At 45.9% G+C, this 21,188-nt stretch overlaps 1 protein-coding gene across 3 annotated transcripts in view; it reads right to left on the bottom strand.

The window, feature by feature from the left end:
* CSNK1G3 (casein kinase 1 gamma 3) overlaps positions 1-19,711 on the bottom strand; it is a 1,399,476-nt gene extending 1,379,765 nt beyond the window's left edge. For 2 of the 3 annotated variants that reach the window (XM_069625586.1, XM_069625585.1), the window contains exon 1: positions 19,548-19,711. The gene's annotated coding sequence lies outside the window, so the exon portion shown is untranslated. The remainder of the gene's footprint in view (positions 1-19,547) is intronic. The other variant, XM_069625587.1, reaches the window with a different exon arrangement.
* Between the last annotated feature and the right edge of the window lie 1,477 nt (positions 19,712-21,188).

The following is a 21,188-nucleotide window of genomic DNA, read 5'->3' as shown; positions in this document are numbered from 1 at the left end:
AGAAGAAAAGGGAAGTCTGCGGCACAGGGTGAAAACACAAGGATAGCCGCTGAACAAGGGAGGCCCTCTTGGCGAACTCAATCTTCATAGTGCCGTTTGGAATCGTTAGGGGAAGTTTGGGGTGCTCCGACAGTTACTACAGCAGAGTATATTTTCAGCTCAAGGCTGAACAAATGCATATAGTCTTTTGAACTTTGATCTGACCTGGGGAATTGTTCAGTTTGGTTTTTTTTGGGGCGGGGGGGTGGAGCGGGGACTTGTGTGACATAGGAGGTTGGGTAGAGTATGAGGGGACAATGGAATTTGAAAAAGCCTCTGGGGAGAATAAAGGAATTAAGGCAAGTCAGAAAACTCCACAACAGAAATGAAGTAAAATATGTGATTAGCATAATGTTTTCAAAGCATAGGGTGCATGTGCAATAACTTCAGATGAAGCCCTTCCACTTGAACTCCCCTGTAAAAAGACTCAAGGTGAACATTTTCTAAATAGGGAGCAACCGGAAATGGTGACAATGCAAGAATCGCATGCAAAAATTAGATATAAGGATGCTCTTATCCCCATTTTTTCAAGGCTAATGTTAAAACTGGTGGGGGGCTTTTTAATTGCCCTCAAGAATGTACCCAACATGAACATTCTCGGGTCACAGGGAGATAAAGGGGAGGCAGCACCTTTTCATCAAGTTACAGATTGGTCACTAAATATATACAATACCAACGGTTTATGCCCCAAATACTGGACAGGATGGGTTCTTAAAAAGCAATGCTGCGCCAACTAGAAATTCACACAGAGAGGGACATCATATTAACGGCGGATTTCAACCTAGTCTGGTCTCCTACTGAGGACCGGATCAAAGAAGTATATCGGGGACAAATGACTCCATTGAAAGCTTTGGCCACATCTCACTTAAAGTTGTTTGTAAGGCAACCAAGGGAGGGGAAAGAGGTTTTACTTTCTATTCCCAAGTCCACCGGTCTTTCTCTAGGCATTGACAAAACGTGGGTCCCGGCTCAGCTTGAAGGAAACAGAGGCAGTGGAAATGGGTTTGATGGCTCTCTCCTATCATGCCCCCATCATAGCCACAATACACTTTCCATTAATCTCCAAAAGGCTAAGGAAGTGGTCCTTCTCGACTGAGAGTCAAAGATAGGGTTCTGACAGAAGCAATAGGAGAACAAATAAGGGGTATTTTGAAATCAAGGCTGCGCCAGAGATAACTCCAAGGATTCTGTGGGATGCGTTTAAAGCAGTCATCAGGGGAGACCCAATAGCACCTATAGCATGAAGAGAGAAACAAATTAAACAGCTCGAACTAGAATTGGAAAAATCCGTTGAAAATTATAATGCAGGCAATGGCGATAAAGCCCAACAGAACCAATATTAAAGCCTATAGAAGCTTAAGGGGACAACAAGACCTATTGCGCACTAAACGAGCGGAGAAGAGCTTACTGAATACGAGACAGAGGTACTACATTAAAGACAACAAGGCCGATCGCCTCCTTGCTAGACAATTGAGGGAGAGCGATGCAGCCCAAACGAATGAAAAACATAAAATGAAAGGGGGATTATATACATATATAAAAGAAAAAGGACATTGTAAATCAATTTTTAAACCTACATCCTTGTACTCCTCGGACCACCCGCCAGAGGCTCTTCAAAAATCCTACACGGATTCTGTTAAAATTGATTCCTAAACTCTGCTCTGGTGATCAATTCAAGGTATCTTAACATAACAGGTGTATTTATAAAGAACATATTCACCCCCAAAGGGGCATTTTAAGCTCCAATGACAGATGTTTATTTTAACCCAAATTGACGGTACTCATTTTATCGACCCCCGAAGGATGGAGGGCTGGGTGGACCTGCCGGGATTCGAACCTGTAACCATGAGGTCAAACACAAGCTGCTGTAGTGGATGTATTAGTCCAATGAGCAACAGAGCCAAAATGTAGCTTGGAGAGCAGTCAAGGCTAGGTCTCAGGAGGAATGAGGGTGATTAGAGGTCTTTAATGAGCACACACACCAAGAATTACATTAGAGAGAAGAACACAAAATATACTATTTATTTGTGGCCTAAGAATCTACACAAATGAATAATGAAAAGCAATATTAAAATACCACATAAGCAACACTGTAAAATATATAAAATCACTGGTGTCAATGCGATAAAGTTAAAACTCCACCAATACCTGTAAGAGAGAAAGGGGGGGGGGTTATCTTTTGAGCATAGACAAACTCCAGAAGTAATAATCCGAACTTTAGAAGTCCAGCCCTACAATGAATGGAGCCTTGTGCTCAATGTTAGATGTGCAAGTAAAAGCAGGCGGTCGTGCAAAAAAGTTCTTCTTGGGAAGCTGGAAAAAGTTAGGGTATAAATTCTGATGGGGTGAAACGAATTACAAGAGTCAGTAGTGGGTCTGCTGCAATGAACAAAGCTATTCCCAACTTTGAAAGGACATTAGAAAGCAGAGGCCACCCAAGCCAAGAAGAAGACCACAAAGGATCTTCCTTTGGTCTCCGGGAATGAGAAGGAATGCAGGAAAACTGCCTTCAGCGACAATCACTGTCTAACAGTGACGCAGGATCTCCCAACTCTTGCGATCTGAAGCAGCCTTCTATCTCGCGACCCAAAGCGGCTCGGGTGACATAATTCGGGGGAAGGATGCTTTGTAGTGCAAGCTAAGATTACACAAAGTCTCCAGCCAAAACTCGATGCGGCAAAGCTCCTGCATGGGTGCCAAGGTTCGAGCTGGACAGTCCACTGGATGGCCCAGGAATACTTCTGAACAAGCTCTTTTGCAGGGCAACCAGGAGGCACAACCAGGAGGCACTCGGAGCGATTGCTCCCACCAGTCCAAAGGTTTGAAGCACCTTCGCAGGTCTTACAGAGATCGAGCGCAAGGCAAAGCTCCACCGGGACACCAACTAGCTTTGGGTGCCAACCATCGTCTCCAGGTGTCATGATCTTCCTTTGGTCTGCTCGGCTCTGCCAGAAACTTTGCTCCGCCCACAGGTTGATTCGGACCTGCTGCTTAACAGCTGGTCGGCATTCAGGACCCCTCCTCATATCCACAAGTTCAACGGGTGCTCGCACGCGGCAGGCCAATGAGAAGATCTGCCCCACTCATGCACGCCAGCAGTGGTCCAATCAGGGACCACTGGGGCTCTCATGTCCTTTTGCACACCAGACATCCTGGCATCAGTAGTGTGGATTGGGACCAGACATTCTCAACCCACTTCCTGGATACCCACACACGTGACCTGCAGGAGCCTGTGAAAGAAGAGACTTTTGCGGGCAACTGTAATCCCAAATAGGGAAGTCCCAGCTCAGGAAGACTAGGGGGAAGGCCAAAGGAACAGACAAAAGGCCATGACGGACACTAGTAAAAATACTAAGAAAAGCATCTGCTTCCACCGGTCCTAGACACATGGTACAACCACCAGAAATTCCCTAGTGGATGACTAGGGCCAGAAAACACAAGGACCACATTTAGCGGTACAGTGAGGTAGGTACTGCGCAATGGTAAAATGTTACCAAAAGTAGCAACAAAGTCAAAAGACTACAAGAAACAAAGTTCCTCAGTACGAACAACCTGAAAGACGTGTCAGTTTCCTCCTAACAAATGAGAGAAAGCACAGTGGAGTGTAGCTGAAAGCTCTGCTCCACTGGCAAGTCAGGATACTGCAACAAAAGAAAAAATGTGTGGCCGGGCGGTCATCAAATATAGAGGGAAAGTTGCCTTTAGAGATTTTTTTTCCTAACAGATTCCATTTCCCTTCAAAAACTGAAGATCTTGGAGAGCGACCAGCTGGAAATGGACATACCTCTTTTTCAGTTAAGTGGTGTAATAAAGAAACACCCAGTAAATAAGGCCCGAACCCTCATGGTTTCCCAGCAATATTTTATAAAAAAATGTCGGAACATATTGGTCCCCGAGGATGACGGGACTATAGAACACCTTTTGATCAACGGGCGGAATAACACCCTCCATGGATGAAGCAAAAGGTGTTTCTGCTCACAAAACCGAATAACGACCCAACGGCATGTGGCCCTTATCACCCTGATAAATATAGATGTGAAAATCTTAACAGAAATATTGGCACAGAGGCTAGAATCGGCTGTTCCAAGACTAATAGACCCCGATCAATCGAGATTCAGAAAAAACCGACAACATTTGATAATACCAGAAGAGTATGTCACCTAGTGGAGAAGTTTCTAAGGTAAAAGACCCAGCTCTGCTACTCTCCCTTGATGCTGAGAAGGCATTCGACTGGGTGGAGTGATAGTTTCTGTTGCATACGATGAATCCACTTCTGTTTCGACCCAGGTTTACACAAATGGAGCAAGCAAAATATCATACGCCCAAAATACGGCTATCCATTAATGGTCAATTATCCCAGCTAATCGATATTAAAAGAGGAACCAAACAAGGATGTCCTCTGTCACTGCTACAATTTGCTATTTACTTTCGGGAGGGGTCCAACATAAAACTGTAGCATTTGCAGACGATATGTTGCTGGCATGACCCTATCTGCTCGTTGGTAGTAGTGATATAGGAATTAGAGGACTTAAGGCGAGTCAGGGACTAATAATAAATCTTTTTAAATCAGGAATACTCAATTCATCTGTAAAAGGAGACCTGTTGAGCGTACGAGTCAATAGGCTCAAGAGGGGATTGTGTATTTCGGGGTGACCATAACTAAAATTAGACTCGATGTATGAGGCAAACTTTAAAACGTTGTTAAAAACAACTAAAGCAGATTTAACCAAGTTTGGGCCCCTCAACATCTCATGGCTGGGTAGGATAGCAACCATAAAAATGCAACTCTTCGAATGATCTTGTATTTCTCTCAGGCGCTTCGAATAGCTCTTCCAAAAATATACTTTAAAAACACTAACACAGTAACAAAAAGCCACATGTAGCGCTCAATATATGGATGGCAGCAAGAAGAAATGGGTTGGTGGGTGAGGTGCTGTGGGGGGCTAGCGCTTCCGAATTTTGCCAAATATTATGAGGCATCACAATTAAGGGTTATTAAGGAATGGTTCTAAAAGGGACTCCGATAAGATATGGGCCAAAATGGATAGGGCAGTGTTGGGGATACCACTTCCAGGGGTGCTTTGGCACAGCAAAGCTGATAGACCTAAAATAGATATGCAAACAAGCCACATTACAACAGGGATGGAAGATGCTTGCGACAAACTAAAAACGCAGGGGAGGTGTACCCTCGATCCCATCTCCTTTCACGCCTCTATTTGGAAACCCACAGTTCACACCACTGGAAAGAGAAAGGATGTAAAAATAAGAGACATGAGGCAGGATCAGGAAGTTAAATCCCTTGAGCAATGTAAACAATCATGTGAGTTAGGTGAGGATGAGAGGCTTAGATACTATCAGTTGAGACACTGGATCTCTAACCCACAAAATAAAATAGCCGCTGCCCGATCACTTACCCGGTTTGAAAAGTTTATAACCTCTCAGGCGACAACAGTCTTCGTTCATCATTCTATGAAAAATTCCCATTTGACTTGTTGGCCCTATATGAATAAATGGGGTGGGGGGGGACGGCAAAGACTCTCAAGCATGTGATCCCGCAGTACTCAGAGTATCAGCTCTGGAGAAAAATACTGAAATTAAGCAAGGTCATACAACAGAGGGGAAATGTGGTATAAAGTAATGGTACAATGGCATTATAACACAGATACACTACAAAAGATGTTCGCTAATAACTCTAGTGATACCTTTATGTTTGCGTAGCTCAGGAAGAGGGTGTGGGACTCCCATTCCACATTCCTGGAATCAGAGAGTCTAGGCGTGAGGCATGAGTGAAACCAATAGTTGTCCCGGTTTGGACAACTACTGGCTGTTTGAATGGTGCAAATCCTTATCATTGGTTGGCTTGGACTTGCTGACAGGCTGGATTTAGGATAAAATGATGACTCCTGCATCCATTTCTGGATGATCAGAAGAATAGCCGACTGAAGTTCCGAAGAAGAGTCAGACAGGCCCAGCATTCCTTCCTGCATCTAGGCCAGTGAAGCCTTGTTGGACTACCGAGCTGCGACAGCCCTGTGAAGTGCTTCAACCCCTGGACTGGTGGGACCCAAGGATCCAGCCTTCCTGAGCCTTCAGAAGTGTCAATGGACCATCTGATGGACTCACCAGTGGGCTCGCTCGCTAGAACGGTCGCCAATCTGTGTTTGCATCTGGAAATTGTGGTGGTATAAGTCGCCTTCCTGCCGAATGTCCGCCTCCCAGCTTCAAGAGATCCTGCTTTGGAAGGACGGACCTCTACAACTGCGACTGGAAGGACACCTGTCGTCATCTGCGTGCAGTGGCTGTAGCTGGAACTTGCCTTGCCCCGTCCTGTGAAGTGTCCTAGAGGGCTGCATCAGTGTGTTCTGCATTTCTCTATCACCAAACAGGTGAATCGTTGCACCCATAGCTCCTGGGCCCCGCTCATCAAAATCAACGACGGGAAATCCAACCTCCAAGTATCCCCCTCCCCCAGGTGACCCGTCCAGTGCTCTGGGAAAATCAGATTCAGGAGGGGCAAGTAAACGCAAAGCATTTGTCTCCCCCTGTCCTCCGTAGGATAACATTGAGAACAAGTATCTGTGTGCTTCCATTCCACTGCTTATTGGTCGTTGCACCAGAGCGGTAAAACCTGAAAGATAAGAACTTACACAGAAACTTTTTTGCATCTCTTTTCCTTTGCATCTCTTCTTTCGAACAATCAACAGTACTTTACCTGCATCAGGTACATTCTGGGGAGAAGCATTGTGACTCTTGGGCACAAGGCCCCAGTTTTCTTAGGGATTGGACTGCTAAAGCTAGAGAATATAATTTGTGACTTGGTTCTATCTTACTGCATCACTCCTAATCAAATTGACGTGGGCATCACGGATCAGGCCCTCAAGTGACCAACCTCCTTCCTCTTGGACCGCTCCTCCCAGGTCCAACTTGGTCCCTATCTCTCTGCCACCTCTCTTTACCTGTGGGGTTCCCCAGGGCTCTATCCTCTCACCCTTGCTTTTCCAACCTCTACTTGGCCCACCTGATCTCTACCTTCTCTAACTTTCAGTGTTATGCAGATGACACTCTGCTTTCCTTCAGGCTCCCCTCAGCCTCCTCTCCTCTTTCGCTCATTCCTGACCGTCTATCCTCAATTCAGGATTGGTGCGCCTCCAACTATCTCTGGCTTAATGCCAGTAAAACAGAGATCCTTCTCAGTGGGACCCCTGCCCCTACTTTCCCTCTCCTGCTCTGGCTGCCCGCTTTGAGCGCTCGTCCATCAACTTCCTACGAGGTAAAAAAACCTTGGTGTCATCTTCGACTCCACTCTCAACTCACATCTCGAATGTCGCCAAGAAGTCCCACTACCAGCTGCACCTCCTCAAAAGGGACTCTTCTCTTTCTCACTTTCCCCCAGAACCTTACTGTCTCCAGAGCCCTGGTTCTCTCTAGGCTGGCCTACTTCAACAGCCTCTTTCTCAATCTGCCTTCCTCTACTCTCTGCCCTCAGCAACTAATCCAGAACCGGACTGCAAGACTTATCCTTGGCCTCAAACCCAGGGACTGTATCTTTCCAGCCATGAAATCTCTCACTTGCTCCCAGTGGCTGCAAGGATCAAGTTCCAAGACCCTTTGCATGGTCCACAAGGCTTTCTGGGGCCGGGGCCCGCACTACATCCAATGCTCTCTTCCAAAATACCTTCCTTTGAGCCCTTCGCTCAGCTACCTCCAACTCTCTAAGAGTTAGACACTTCTCCAGGCAGAGAGTGCAGCATGATTCCTCTCCTCTGCAAGTGCCTCCCTCTGGAATCGCCTCCCTGCCCTTCTCAAACTTGAGCTGATCCACCTGAAGTTCCAGAAACAGTTTAAAACTGTCCTCTTCTCCTATACTTTCTCTCTCTCTCCCTCTCCCTCTCTCCCTCTCCCCCCCTGCTGACCTACCTGTCTGCTGTACTGAGTGGTTGCTTGGCTACCCTGAGAGTCTCACTAGGTACCAAGCTCTTTCTTGATCAGTAACCCTTACACTGTCTCCAGGCCTACCACACACTTAGGGGCTGTAACTGTAATCCTGCAGTGCTTTGTTCTCCTGGCACTACCAGAGCTGCGTTACCCTGGCTACAAAACTCAGAACATTACTGCCCCGTTTTCCCATCCCCTCTGCCTTTCCCCTTGCACTTCTCATTCTCGCACAATCTTAATGACACAAGGCCTAGTAAGATTGTTTGCCTTGTCCTCCCAGTCTTCCCTCCCTTGTCGCACCTAGAAACACTTGTGTACAGGCGCGTTATAAATGACATATCACTTCATCTTACCTCTTTTGTTGATTTAAGTCACTGAATGCATTTTAAGAACCTATGGTGACTGTATATATGTTTATTATTGAGTGTTGTATGACATTACCACCTGCTTGATTCATGTTTAGTGTGTGTTACAGACCTAGAATAAATACTGTATTAGTATACACTCCTATCAAAATTGAATTCTTGTGTGCTTCACTGTAGGGACCCATGGCCCCACTCTCACACGTCTGAGAACAGCCTTGACTGCTCTCCATTGCCGCCTTGACTGGGTTTTGGCTACCCTCTCAGAGTGCCTCTGTTCACTATAACTAGGGAGATCTCCTGAACTTTTTTTGTTTGTTTTAAAACACTCCATCATTGCAGAATTAAATGCCAACACACCAATTGCGCCAGTTAAAATTGATTTTATATCACTGGTCATAGCTTCCAGTTGGAAGTGTATTTAAACACTGGTACCAGCCACGAGGCGACACCTGTTTCGGCCCTAGGCCTTCTTCATAGCCAGACAAATACTTCAATAAGGATGTCAAACAAACATCACAAAACATGCAATACATGATATGGCCATACGGCACATGCATATACAAAGAAAAAGTGAAAACCAACAAATTTCATTATGTTTTTGCCCAAATAGAGACCGATATTAAGGGGGTTGGACCAGGGTAGGATGAATTAGGTTAAAAAGAAAACAATAGTATAGATAAAAACTAAAACAAGAGACAAATTAAATTTAGGATCTATAGTCGGTAGTGTCATTACCAAAGCACATCTTGACTAGTTATCTAAATAATTAATATTCCTTCATTAGCTCAAGTCTTCAAACAACTAGTTTCTTAATAACATGCATATGCCTATTACCATTCAGAAACAATAGTTGTTGGTCTTTACCAATTCCATGGTATCATTACCAAAACGCTTCGTGCCCAAGGCTTAACAAAGTCATGGATATCCACATTTCTTTGTGACACCCATAATTCCCATTCAGAAGCCATCAATTACTGTTCATCATATCACCACTTGTGAGAACATTTCCATTTCACAACATCATTTTAAAAAGTCACTAATGACAATTCTCTTCAGTTTTTCAGACTTCACTAAATGGGTATAAACCATCCCATTCATATTGTACAATCTCATTCCATTCTATATTTATAAAACGCACAAAGATAGCGCTCTTCTTCCTTTGTAGCCAATTAGAGGTGTAGTGCGTCCTCTTAATTCACTCGTGTTTAATCTACTTGCTCCAATGCGCTAAACTTCATTCCTTACAACATATATTAGCACTAGTGCTATGCAACATTGTTTCGTTTGTTTTGAAGCTTCCATTAGCCTCATACTCGTTCTAAACCTTGCATTACACATTGTTCGCAGTTTCATTCAGTGTGTATATTATCAGCGTGCTCACTCGAAGTTGTAAAGTGGACGCAATAAGGCGAGCATGTTAAAACATCTGCCATCACGTTCACAGGCCCTTTGCTTGCAATGTGTGCAACGCATACACTCTAAATTACTTTCAGTGTGCCCATTATCAACATGCTCCTAGGTCAACGCGCTTCCTCTAGCTTTACTTCATTGCTGTTTAAAAAGGCCAAATTATACAAGTTTGCATTAATGCATGAGGTTTACATTTCACTTTTACTATCTCTCTGTGCGTGTTGAGCTAAGTTCATAACATATTTGACATAATCTTGAACTTACATATTTCCCAGAGTTCCCTTCTCCTTGCGACCGTGTGAGTTAATACCACACACGAAGTTTACATCTCACATAGATTTCCAAGTCTAAGAAACACATTTGTTCGGTGTCAAATGCGCATATGAATATTGTATGTTGTTCTGGTTGATTTCATTAGTAAATTCCACCAAATCTTCTGTTACATTCCATATTGCAAATAAATCTATATATCAAGTCCAAAGGGACACTTTGTTGATAAATTGAGAATAAGGATACATGAAACCATCTTCGAACATTGCCATGAAGAGGTTCGCCAGAACAGGAGCATATTTAGTGTGATACTCAAGTATACGTTTTCTGTCTGTGATCAGACCTTGTCTATGCCATTTAAGTATGTGTTCCTGTAAAATTATGGGATTTGTTTTCAGGGTAACGTAATAGCCTGAGGTCTCAAGATGTTTCCTTGCCATCTGAATATAGTCCTCACGATTTTGTATCACTATATTGACCCCTTTGTTGGCTTCCTTGATAACAATTTTCTCATAGTTTTTTAAGTGCTTCAAGTGCTTGAATTTCAGTGTGTCAGATTCCCATAATTGAGTGTTTTCATCTGGTCAAGTTTAAGACTCTTCCGCAATGAGTAGATCTCTTTAGTTACCGCTTTAGAAAAGGTATCTATGAAAAGTTCTTGACTTTACTGTGGTGTGAATTTGGATTTAAAAATTGAGGACAAGGCAGGCGCTCTGTTGCCAGTCAAGTTTTCTTGCATTAGCTTCTCCTCCAAACGCACGTTTTCATGACTCCATCAATATTCAGGGAGGCTGTGTTTCTTTGCTTTTTCAGGCGTGTCTTCATTTCCTTTTCAGGTGAGGCAAGTTAATTGACTCTAAGGATTCTGGTACTTGTATTTTTCGTACTTGATTTTTCTAGCAGGTGGCTGGAAACAAACTAAATTTGGATTTAGCTTCAAGTTCTCGACATCATAGTTAATTGGTTTAACTTGTAATTTACTTAACACATTTTGCATCTCAAAACTCTCATCCTCATTAATGTAACATAGTCAAAAGTTATTTTCTATATCAAGTATAGTTAACCGACTGGGTATCTCTGAGAAAATGCTCTAACACCCTATAACCTGACTGTTACTAATGAACTCTGGTTAGATCAATCACGGATGCTTAGTGATCTAAGTTGTACTGCATTAGCAGCAGGAATGAGAATAGACAGTCAGGGTCACATCTAATGATAGTTAGTTATTACTCTTCATGAGTAAATCCAAGCATAGTTTGCTTTGGTTCTTATACTTTTGGCAGGATAATAAGTGTTGCTTTTACATTAACCGATTCAGCCTACAGTAAACTTTCATCAACACACTTATTAGTTGTAATACTATCTAAGAGCGAATGTTAGCGTAGGTTGTACCTGCCCGCTGTTTGCGGCAGGTATCATAGCAACCAGGCGTAACCAATCAAGGCAAGAGCAACCGTACTTAAGGAAAGATAATGGCGGCTGTGTGTGTTATTAACTCACGCGGTCGCAAGGAGAACGGAACTCCGGGAAATAGTTAAGTTCAAGATTATCAGCCTCATCACGAGTTGGGCAGTAACCCTTAAATCCGGCAGTAACAGTAATAGCGCCGCCAATACCACTCCACTGGATCACGAATACAAATACCGCCGCCGCAATTACAGCCGGCGTTATTACAGCCGGCTGTAATAGCGCTGGCACCCATTCGCGCTATTACAGAGCCATCACGAGTCTGGCGTAGGTGCTATTGCCGCCAGAAAACCTGCAGAAAATCTGCCGAAAATACCCCTAGCCAAATGCTGGAGGTAAAAGAACACAGGAGACAGCAAAAAGTGCCCAGGTGAAACCAATGCAAACTCTGAGGCCTACAAAGGACCCACCCATGCACAACAAGCCCTTCCTATACGCATGTTGCCATTTGGAGCCAGAAGCCTTGATGATGACTTCTACTTGCTGTGCTTGGAGCTGCAGAGGCCTGCGAACCAGCCCAGGGCCCTGGGAGCACAGGGGCAATTGTGGATTAGGAGAAGGAGGAGGAGACTAGCCAACCCCAGGCTCAGGCCAACACCCTAGGTCCTGACTGAAGGGTAGCTGGTGACCAAGTACAGGCTGGACAGGGCAACCAGCACACAGTTGCTGGACACAATCCAGGCTGACATTAGCAGCCGTATAGCCATCAGCACTGCTGTGTCCCCAATTGTCAAGCTTGTGTCGGTACTACAGTACTTGGGGACTGGCAGCTACCAACACACTGTTGGCATGATGCATGGCATGGCCCAGTCCACCTTCAGTGCCGTGCTGGGTCAGGTGCTGGACTCACTGCTGCTACATGTGAATGATCACATTGCATGGCCAGCCACAGACGCAGACACAGGTCAACCAGCTCAAGGGCTTGTTCTATGCCATTGCCCAAGCCCTGAACGTCATAGAAACCCTGGACTGCACACACGTAGCACTAGTAGCCCCCCGGCAACACAAGGCAGCTTACAGGAACTGTAAGAATTAACATTCAATGAACGTGCAGATGATGTGTAGCCCTAACCCAACCTTCACCCATTGCTGCGCCCGCTACCCAGGTTCCATCCATGACTCCATGGTCCTGCGCAACAGTACCCTGCCAGCCTACGTGGAGAGGTACCAAGGACGAAACACATGGATGTTGGGCGAGTACAAAACTAGCCTCAAATGCATGCCAAATTGCATCTGCTGGGCGGAGGCATACACAGAGGAATCCCTGCATGCTAGCTTGAGGCACAGGCAGCAGTAGCACTGCAACATTCCCATGCCTGTGCCTCCTACATGTTCAACACAGCAGAACACAGTCTGAATGTCACACACCTGTGAAAGCACAGTCACATATGGAAGCACAACTACCACCAAGCATCTTGTGTGTGCTGCAGTGCTGCCCCTCACCCTGACACACAAGGGACATCACACCCTGGCCACCAGACAATCATGCCAATCGAGTCCAAATGCAGGCACATACACAAAGCCACCATACACAAGTAGTTGGAGTCACGACCATCCCTAAAATACTGACCCCCTGATTGGGCAATCACATGCCTGGCCAATTGTACTTGACTGTGCCAAGTAGCAAACGCAACAGCAGCCATAATCGAATGACATGACACATGCCCTAACAACGTGTCGCCTGAACATGCAGACATAAGGGTACCCCCATCCAGTGATAATGGAGAGAGTACTGTGGCATTTCGACACTGGGGTTGTGCAAGCAGTAAATGGTCCATTGATTTAATGTAGCACAACACACACCACAATGAAAGTAACCAAATAAGGAACAAGCGTGCGTGTAGAACATAGAGTGACACACAAAGGAATCCACATATCAATTGATAAACTGCTGTATGTAAACCTCAGGTCATGCATGTTTTAGAAGGTGAAGGATGTATGTCAACATATCACTGGGATAGCGGGACCCTTCACAACGCATGCATGATTGTGCTGCCAATGTCACTGATGACTGAGCCTTGTACACCCACTGAACCAACCTAGTCCTTATTTATACATTTTCTCCCGTGCAGGCGATTCTGAATACCCACAGTACACATGGCTTATGACTCCTGTGCGTCATCCACACATTCCCGCTGAGCTGGGATACAACCTTGCCCATGGGCGTACACGCATCTGTGTGGAAAGGGCATTTGGACTGCCGAGTGCACGATTCAGGTGCCTACACCGTACGGGAGGGTCACTGATGTATGCACCTGATAAGGTTTGCAATATCATACTTACCTGTGCCATGCTGCATAACATTTGCTGTTGCTGGCGTGTGCCGCTGCCCCCTGATGCTGATGGGAGTGATGATGAAAATGTGGCCGAAGCCATGCCACATGCACACAGGGACACAGTGAGGGAAGGGAGTGTTGCCAGACAGGCCTTGATTGACAATTATTTTTGACCCACTGCATTACAACCCTTGACACATACCACTTGTAGAATAAAGAGCACTTCAACTCAATCATGAATGTCCATGCTATGTATGAATTTCGAACACGATTTATTGTAATTTTTAACAAACCCACCCCCCGTAAACTCCCCAGCACACGATCCCCACAGCCCACTGTAAACTCCCCATCACACAATCCCACCACCCCCTCAGCACACCCCTACATACTGCTAATGTGTCCATGTGCCCATGATTCTGCAGAACTGTGACATGTGGACATAGGATGGATGTGGCTGCTTTCCATGGCCGGGTCCCACCGGTGAACGGCGGGCGAGATTCAGCAGGGAACGTCGCATGGGTGATGCCTCCAGGGATCCCTCAGTGGACGTGGATGAGGCACATGTTATTGCTCCAGTGACCTGCAGCTGCTGGCAGAGCAGATTGTTTGCCTCCCGCATCTGCTTGGCATGTGCGGATTGGATATTGCACAGCTCCCTTATCCTCTGACAAAAACCTGTCAGGGCAGCTGTGCAGCCCTCCACGACTCTACGGGTCCGTAAATTGTTTTGTGCCATTGTGTCTACAGCATCCCGTATTGCACTGCTGATGGCCTTGATGTGCTGTGTGTGTTCCGTTATTTCCTCAATGCGCCGCTGTCGGACCTCCATCCGATCCAGCCACCCCATCACTGCCTCTCCTGTGACATAGGGTCTTGGAGGTGTGCTGGTGAATGGACTGACGGTGCAGCGTGGGATCGGAGGGGGCCTGTTTGGGGACATGGTGCCACCTCTGATGGGGCTGCTGCGGTTTGAGTGACTTTCCTCATGGGAGCCATATGATGGTTTGTCCACATCTGGCTGAGGTGTGCAGGCCCGATGCACACGTACATGTGACGTGGGTGCATCCTCTGGCACATGGTCTGGGCTACCCTGGGGTGTGGCCAACTCGTGTGACACTGTGGCCAGGTGACGATAGCAGTGCAGTGTGTCATGCTGCTGTGAGTGTGTGGCCCTCAGAGTCAGACCCACTTGTGCCTCCATCCATGCCCTGGGTGCCCGTGGTGGGGAATGTGGTGCTGTAGCCCTATGGACGCTGCACCCGACAGGTTGGGCTCCGGTGGGGTGACGTGGCATGTGTCTGGCGTCATGTTTTTTTTCTGCACAGCCCCTTTGCGGGGTGGTGGTGCTGGTGGAAGCACGCCGGGTCAGGTGGCTGGATGTTGTTGCCTCATCCTCATCATTGTCGGCCTGTGATGACTGCTGCGTGCCTGTGGGGTACATAGGGTGTTGTACGAGTTGAGGGCAGATTAGATTTGTATCATGCATATCATTCCTTACAGTGGGTTTGGACACAGTTTCAATCATGCTTCGCCATTGCATTTTAGTGACTCCCCATGTTGTGCTAGTTGGGACGTGGTACTGGGGAGGGACACTGCTTGGACATGTTGGCGTGACATCTTCAGATGTCTGCTGGGGATGCACAGCAGACATACTGCACACTCACCCATTACATTGCTGTGCCATGGATGTCTTTACCCTGGGCCTTGCGTTGATGCAGTGTACGTACTCATGGGACTAGGGGTCAGTTGTGGGTGGCTGCAGTGCCTCAATCACATACATTCACTCAGGGTCTGGAGGCGTTGTCCTTACAGGTCCATGGATTTTTTGTGGGGGTCTCACCTGCCGCTTCCTGAGTGCCGGTGCCAGCCTCTGCTACTTCGACTCACTCAATGGTGCCCATATCGATGAGTGTTGTCATCTGCTCCTCCCAGATGGTGAGCTTGGGTGTTGGTGCTGGCCCTCCTCCAGTTGCCAGGCTTGCACTCCTGTGCTGGGAGAGCAGGCCGCGTACTATGTCCCGCAAGTCATTGAAGCGCTTGCAGCAGTCCTCGCCCAGCTCTTCCTGGTGGGCCACTGCTTCCTCCATCAGTATGGGTAGCTCCTGTTCATTGAATTTTGGTTTTCTCACCGTGTCCAGGGCAGACTTGCCCCTCATGCGTTCCCGAGACATTTAGCGGCGTTTACAGGGGTAGATGGCTTGCAGAGGCTGTGATTTTCTGACGATTATGATCTTCGAAAATGGCCGCCACTTTATTTCCCGTTCCAGCGGTGACGTATTTCCCGTGCGCTAATAGAGCCGCGGCTCGATGGTAGCGCAATGTGCGATGGATTTACAGGTTCCTGGACAATTTTTACGCCAAGCGCTATTTGCTTTAACGCCACGTCATTGTGCGCGTGCACGCGAACTTGGGCGTTCTTTCTGCCGGGCAGCGTGGCGGTAATGCAAATAGCGCTTAACGGAAAATCTGCCGGAATACCGCCAAACTCATGATGAGGCCCTATGTCAAATATGTTCTGTTAGCTTAACATGCACAGAGCGATAGTAAAAGGGAGATGTAAACTTCATGCATTAAGGCAAACGTGTATAATTTGTGTTTTTGTAAACGCGGCAATGAAGTAAAGCTAAAGGGAGTGCGTTGATAATGGACACACTGAAAATAACTTTATGGAAGTAAGTTTATGAAAATGCGCCAATGGAGTAAGGAGTTCTAATCAACTCACGCACTTCGTGACGGAGAAGGTGAACGCTGATAATATACACACTGAATGAAACTTTGCCAACAATGTGTAATACGAGGTTTAGAACGAGCGTGAGGCTAATGGAAGCTTCAAAACAAATGAAACAATGTTGCATAGCACTGATGAGACTAGCAGTTACAAGTGCTGATATATGTGGTATGGAATGAGGTTTAGCGCACTGGAGCAAGTAGATTAAACACAATGAGGGAAATTAAAAGGAAGCTCTACATCTCTAATTGGCTACAAATAGGAAGAAGAGCGCTATCTTAGCGCGTTACAAATATAGAATGGAATGAGATAGTACAATATGAATGGGATGTTTTCTCTGCAATGTTTGTAGGCACAGGGCTTATAACCATTTACTGAAGTCCTAAAAAGTGAAAAGAACTTTCAATAGTGACTTCTTGGGTAAGTTAGATGTTTATTTTAAAATGATGTGGTGAAATAGAAATGTTCTCACAAGTGGTGATATAATGAACAATAATTGATGGTTTCTGAATGGGAATTATGGGTGTCGCAAACAAAATGTGGAAATATCTATGACTTTGATAAGCCTTAGACAGAATGTGTTGCGGTAATGATACCATGGAAGTGGTAAAGACCAACTACTATTGTTTCTGAATGGTAATAGGCATTTGGATGTTATTAAGAAACTAGTTGTTTGAAGACTTGATCTAATGAAGGAATATTAATTATTTAGATAACTAAACAAGATGGGATTTGGTAATGAGACTACCGACTATAGATCCTAAATTGAATTTGTCTTTTTGTCTCTTTTTTTATGTATTTATACTATTGTTTTCTTTTTAACCTGATTCATCCTAGCCTGGTTCAACCCCCTTACTCTCGGTCTCTATTTGGGCAAAAAATCATGCAATTTTGTTGGTCTTCACTTTTTCTTTGTATGTATATGCATGTGCCGTATGACCATATGATGTATTACATGTTTTGTGATGTTTCTTTGATATTCTTATTGAAGTATTTGTCCGGCTTTGAAGAAGGCCTAGTGCTGAAACACATGTCGCCTCATGGACAGTACACCAGTGTTTAAATACACTTCCAACTGGAAGATATGACCAGTGATTAAATTCAATATTAACTGGCGCAATTGGTGTGTTGGCATTTAATTCTATGGTAAACAAGAAGGTCACCAGTAGAATAATTTGTTCAGATTTAATTACTTAACCCTTGTCGCGCTAGGAGTCCACCAAAATAACCCACAACTATATTTACTTCATCATTGTACTTTGCAATTTATTTGTTCTTTGCAACTCCATTTCCTTTATTACCGTACTGCATTAATTGACTTAATCAAAGTCTTAATAGTGAGTACACTTTTGAAGAGTTTAAGTCGTCTGACAACATAATATCAGTACTTAACATCCAGCGAAAAAGAGTAGTTTATTGAATATTATCAGGCTCTCGTCCGAAGAATACAACGTGCAATACTATTATTTCAGGAAACTCATTACCGATTTATTTATTTGTTGAAAACATACACGTAAATATCATTATAAAATGCTGAAGGTACGTTATAAGCCATTTTGTCTCGTGCCAGGCTGTAGAATCAGGCGCGCAACGACCATTGGGCAAATGGGGGCTTTAGCCCGCACCCCACTCTTCTGAAATTTTAGGTTTTGTTAACTTGACCTCGGTCACTAAAGAGCAGTCCACAGGCAGAACAGGGCTTCGTTGATACATGGTACCTGTGGATGCACTGCTGACAAATGCCGACAATTAGCAACTGAACCTTTTTCAGGCACTTGAAATCGTGATAGGATGTTTGCATTTGCACGTCAGGGGAGTCCTAGGAAGAATAAGAGAAAACAACTCAGAGCAGTCCTTAAGCACCTGGTTTCAGATTTGAAGTGGGGAGTTATGGCTGCTTTTCACTCGAAGCTTCACCAGAGGAGGCTCAATGGAATGTGTAAAAGGAGTATGATGGCGCCAAAACCACATTTGATTATTTGCACACAGAAAGAACACAACTCACGAAATAAAGCCGAGTTTATATCTAAGAAGTCTAATAGCTTAACATAAAAAGAAAACGCCAACCGTAGGGAGACAGTCTTAAACAGCGTTATACTACAATGCAGCTGGACATGGACAATGTACTAACAGCTGACAAAGCCAACCACACACACCACATCCCAACCACAGGATTACCAAGGGGGCAAGTATCAATAGAAATGTGCATTTTGCCCTTCAATCCTATTATGTTTTACTTCGAGACATTGGCTGTAGTTTGATGTGCTACAAATTGCCTCATTTACTGCTTACTTGACACTAATGTGCCTTGGCGGAGAAAGCCCAACATTCTCTGAAATCAGCCTCACCCAACATTTAACGAGTTAGCTGGCTACCTTTCGCCCCCCGAAGTTAAAGTCTAATCGCCCCCCCCCCCTCCGTTGCCCCCCAGGTGGAAATATGCGCCAAGATTACACTGCTACGAGAACTGCTTCCCCGGGCTCCTTCAACCCCCACCTTAACAATTCACAAAAAATAAGCCTGACAATGCAGCACATGTAGCATAATAAAACATATCAGATCCCAAAAAAACATCTATTTAACAGTGAGATCATCACCTGACAGGGCACACACTATCAAGTGCATCAGATGCCCCTACTCCCATCCACTCTACGGTATGCATCAGCAAACTAAGGGGAGGGGTAACCCATCTACGATGACAGCAGCAGGCGTGGCCAACCTGCCTGGGAAGGTGCCAGTGCCTGTTTATATTTACACTTTAAACAATATATTGTAGAAGCTGTGCGTCTGCTAACAAACATCGTGCTTTTCTCATGGGCCAGTAAGTACATTAAAACAGTTACCTTCAGTGGACGCACTACAATGTAGACTCTGCAGGTCGCGGAAAAGAGTACGGAGTAGCCCACCCTAACCTGACTTGGACATAGGCGTGGCGAAAGCGACGGCTGGATGTTCCCAGCGTCAATCCCTCACAACTGCAGACTTGGGAGTCCCAGTCCAGTCGACCTGTCTCAAACAGCGGAGGTCAGGCCCATCCATTCATCCACCCCTACTCACCAGTGTCTATTGCGGGGTCCAGGGCCCGCTGTCCACCCCTGGCTCCTTCCCTCGTGCCGACGACCCCTTTACCAGGGTAGCAGTCAGAGCCCCAGCGCAGATTCCAATCCCAGCGGCACAGTACCTTGTCGGGCGGCAGTGACTAGTTCCCGTTAGAGGAAAGGACGTTAGTGGTGCGATTTACATCATGTGACCGCCACACGTCAGGTCGTGTCCTGGCTCTTTGCATCTTACACTGCAAAGGGACTGCTCAGATGACACTTACCAACAGAGAACATGTTGCAGGTAGCTGCGTGGATAAAATCGAGCGAAATGGTTCCTTTAAATCACCTGTTTTCCAATCCAAACTTGCACTGGTTAGCGTAGTGTTGTAATGCAGTAGGAATGATGTCAAAGGGGCAATGGATGTAGACAGAATGTGGAGTGATGTGCAGTGAAGTATGCATGCCAAACCGCTTGTTTAGGAGGGAAGCTCACGCTTTTATAGACAAAGATGTTGCTATGTTTCATAGATGTTCATAGATGTTGCCTTTCTTTCTCCTAGAACTTTCTTCACCCCAATTCAAATCAGTGGGTAAATTGAAATCTCCTGCTTGTTCTGCACTCTAGTGCGCCCCCCCCATGCACTTGGGCTCCGCGCCAATAATCAGGACCACACATATACTTTATCTGCATACATCAACCCTTCCAATTTAGGCAGGAGACTGTAGTGGCCTCTAAGGACGACAGGACGCTCAGATGGCTCTTAACTGTCTTTATTAACAAGACAAAGTGGTGGGCATAACTTGTCCTTGAGCAGGGCAGGGGAGTTACTCAGTTCCAGTCTTGGCCTCCCAGTTACTTCACTGGAGTCAGGGTGTGCTCATGGATGGCACGCTGTAAACTTCCAGGACCCCCATGTGGCCTCCTGTGGCATTGGACTTATGCCCTGGAAGCTGGACTGTAGAGACTTCTATGGGCCTCATTCATAGTAGCTCCTTAGCAGGAGCAGCACTGTGTACAGACCTCTTGGTCTGGCGCTCCGCCAATACTGGTGGCAAAGTTCTCCCCAACGTTCTCTTGGGGAGCGCAGGCTTGCGAGATCCCGTTGCATCAAGATCTCGCAAGATCACGCTCCCGTGATCACGTGACGTCCCCACACACCTCCTTTGCTGGGAAAAGGATAGAAAGTCATTCCATGACAAAGTCTGCAAACTTGCTGGGTTTCCTTTTCTCTCTCTGAGGTCTGCCTTGATCCGGAAACGGGGCAGGGCTGCGGGAGCACTCTTGGGGAGGTGCGGGTGATTCAGATTCTCCTTGTCTTGCCCTTCGCTGTGACTCCCTGAGTGGAGTTGGGGAGTGGACACTTGAGAACTCATTGCCGTAGGGTGACTCCAAGGCATCTCTTCCTGACTGGTGAGGGTTTTCGGATGGCTCTTGTTGGTCTGGGTCTCCTCCGGTCTCCCAGTGTGGCTGCTCAACGGATTCTTTTCTGCGGTACATGGCCACCCTTTCTAGATTCCATTTCCTTCCATTGCTGGTGCAGATGTGGTTTGACCTTTCTCAATGACTTCTATGGGACTGCTGTATCTGGAGCAGTCGACGTGTCTTTGTGAGGGAGACGTATCTTTACCAGGTCACCTTTGTTAACTGCTGTCTGGC

This window comes from Ambystoma mexicanum, chromosome 6p, assembly GCF_040938575.1.
Source record: "Ambystoma mexicanum isolate Mex_15411 chromosome 6p, UKY_AmexF1_1, whole genome shotgun sequence".
NCBI lineage: Eukaryota > Metazoa > Chordata > Amphibia > Caudata > Ambystomatidae > Ambystoma > Ambystoma mexicanum.
The sequence above is the reverse complement of the archived record's forward strand: the minus strand, read 5'-3'. Positions and strand labels throughout refer to the sequence as shown.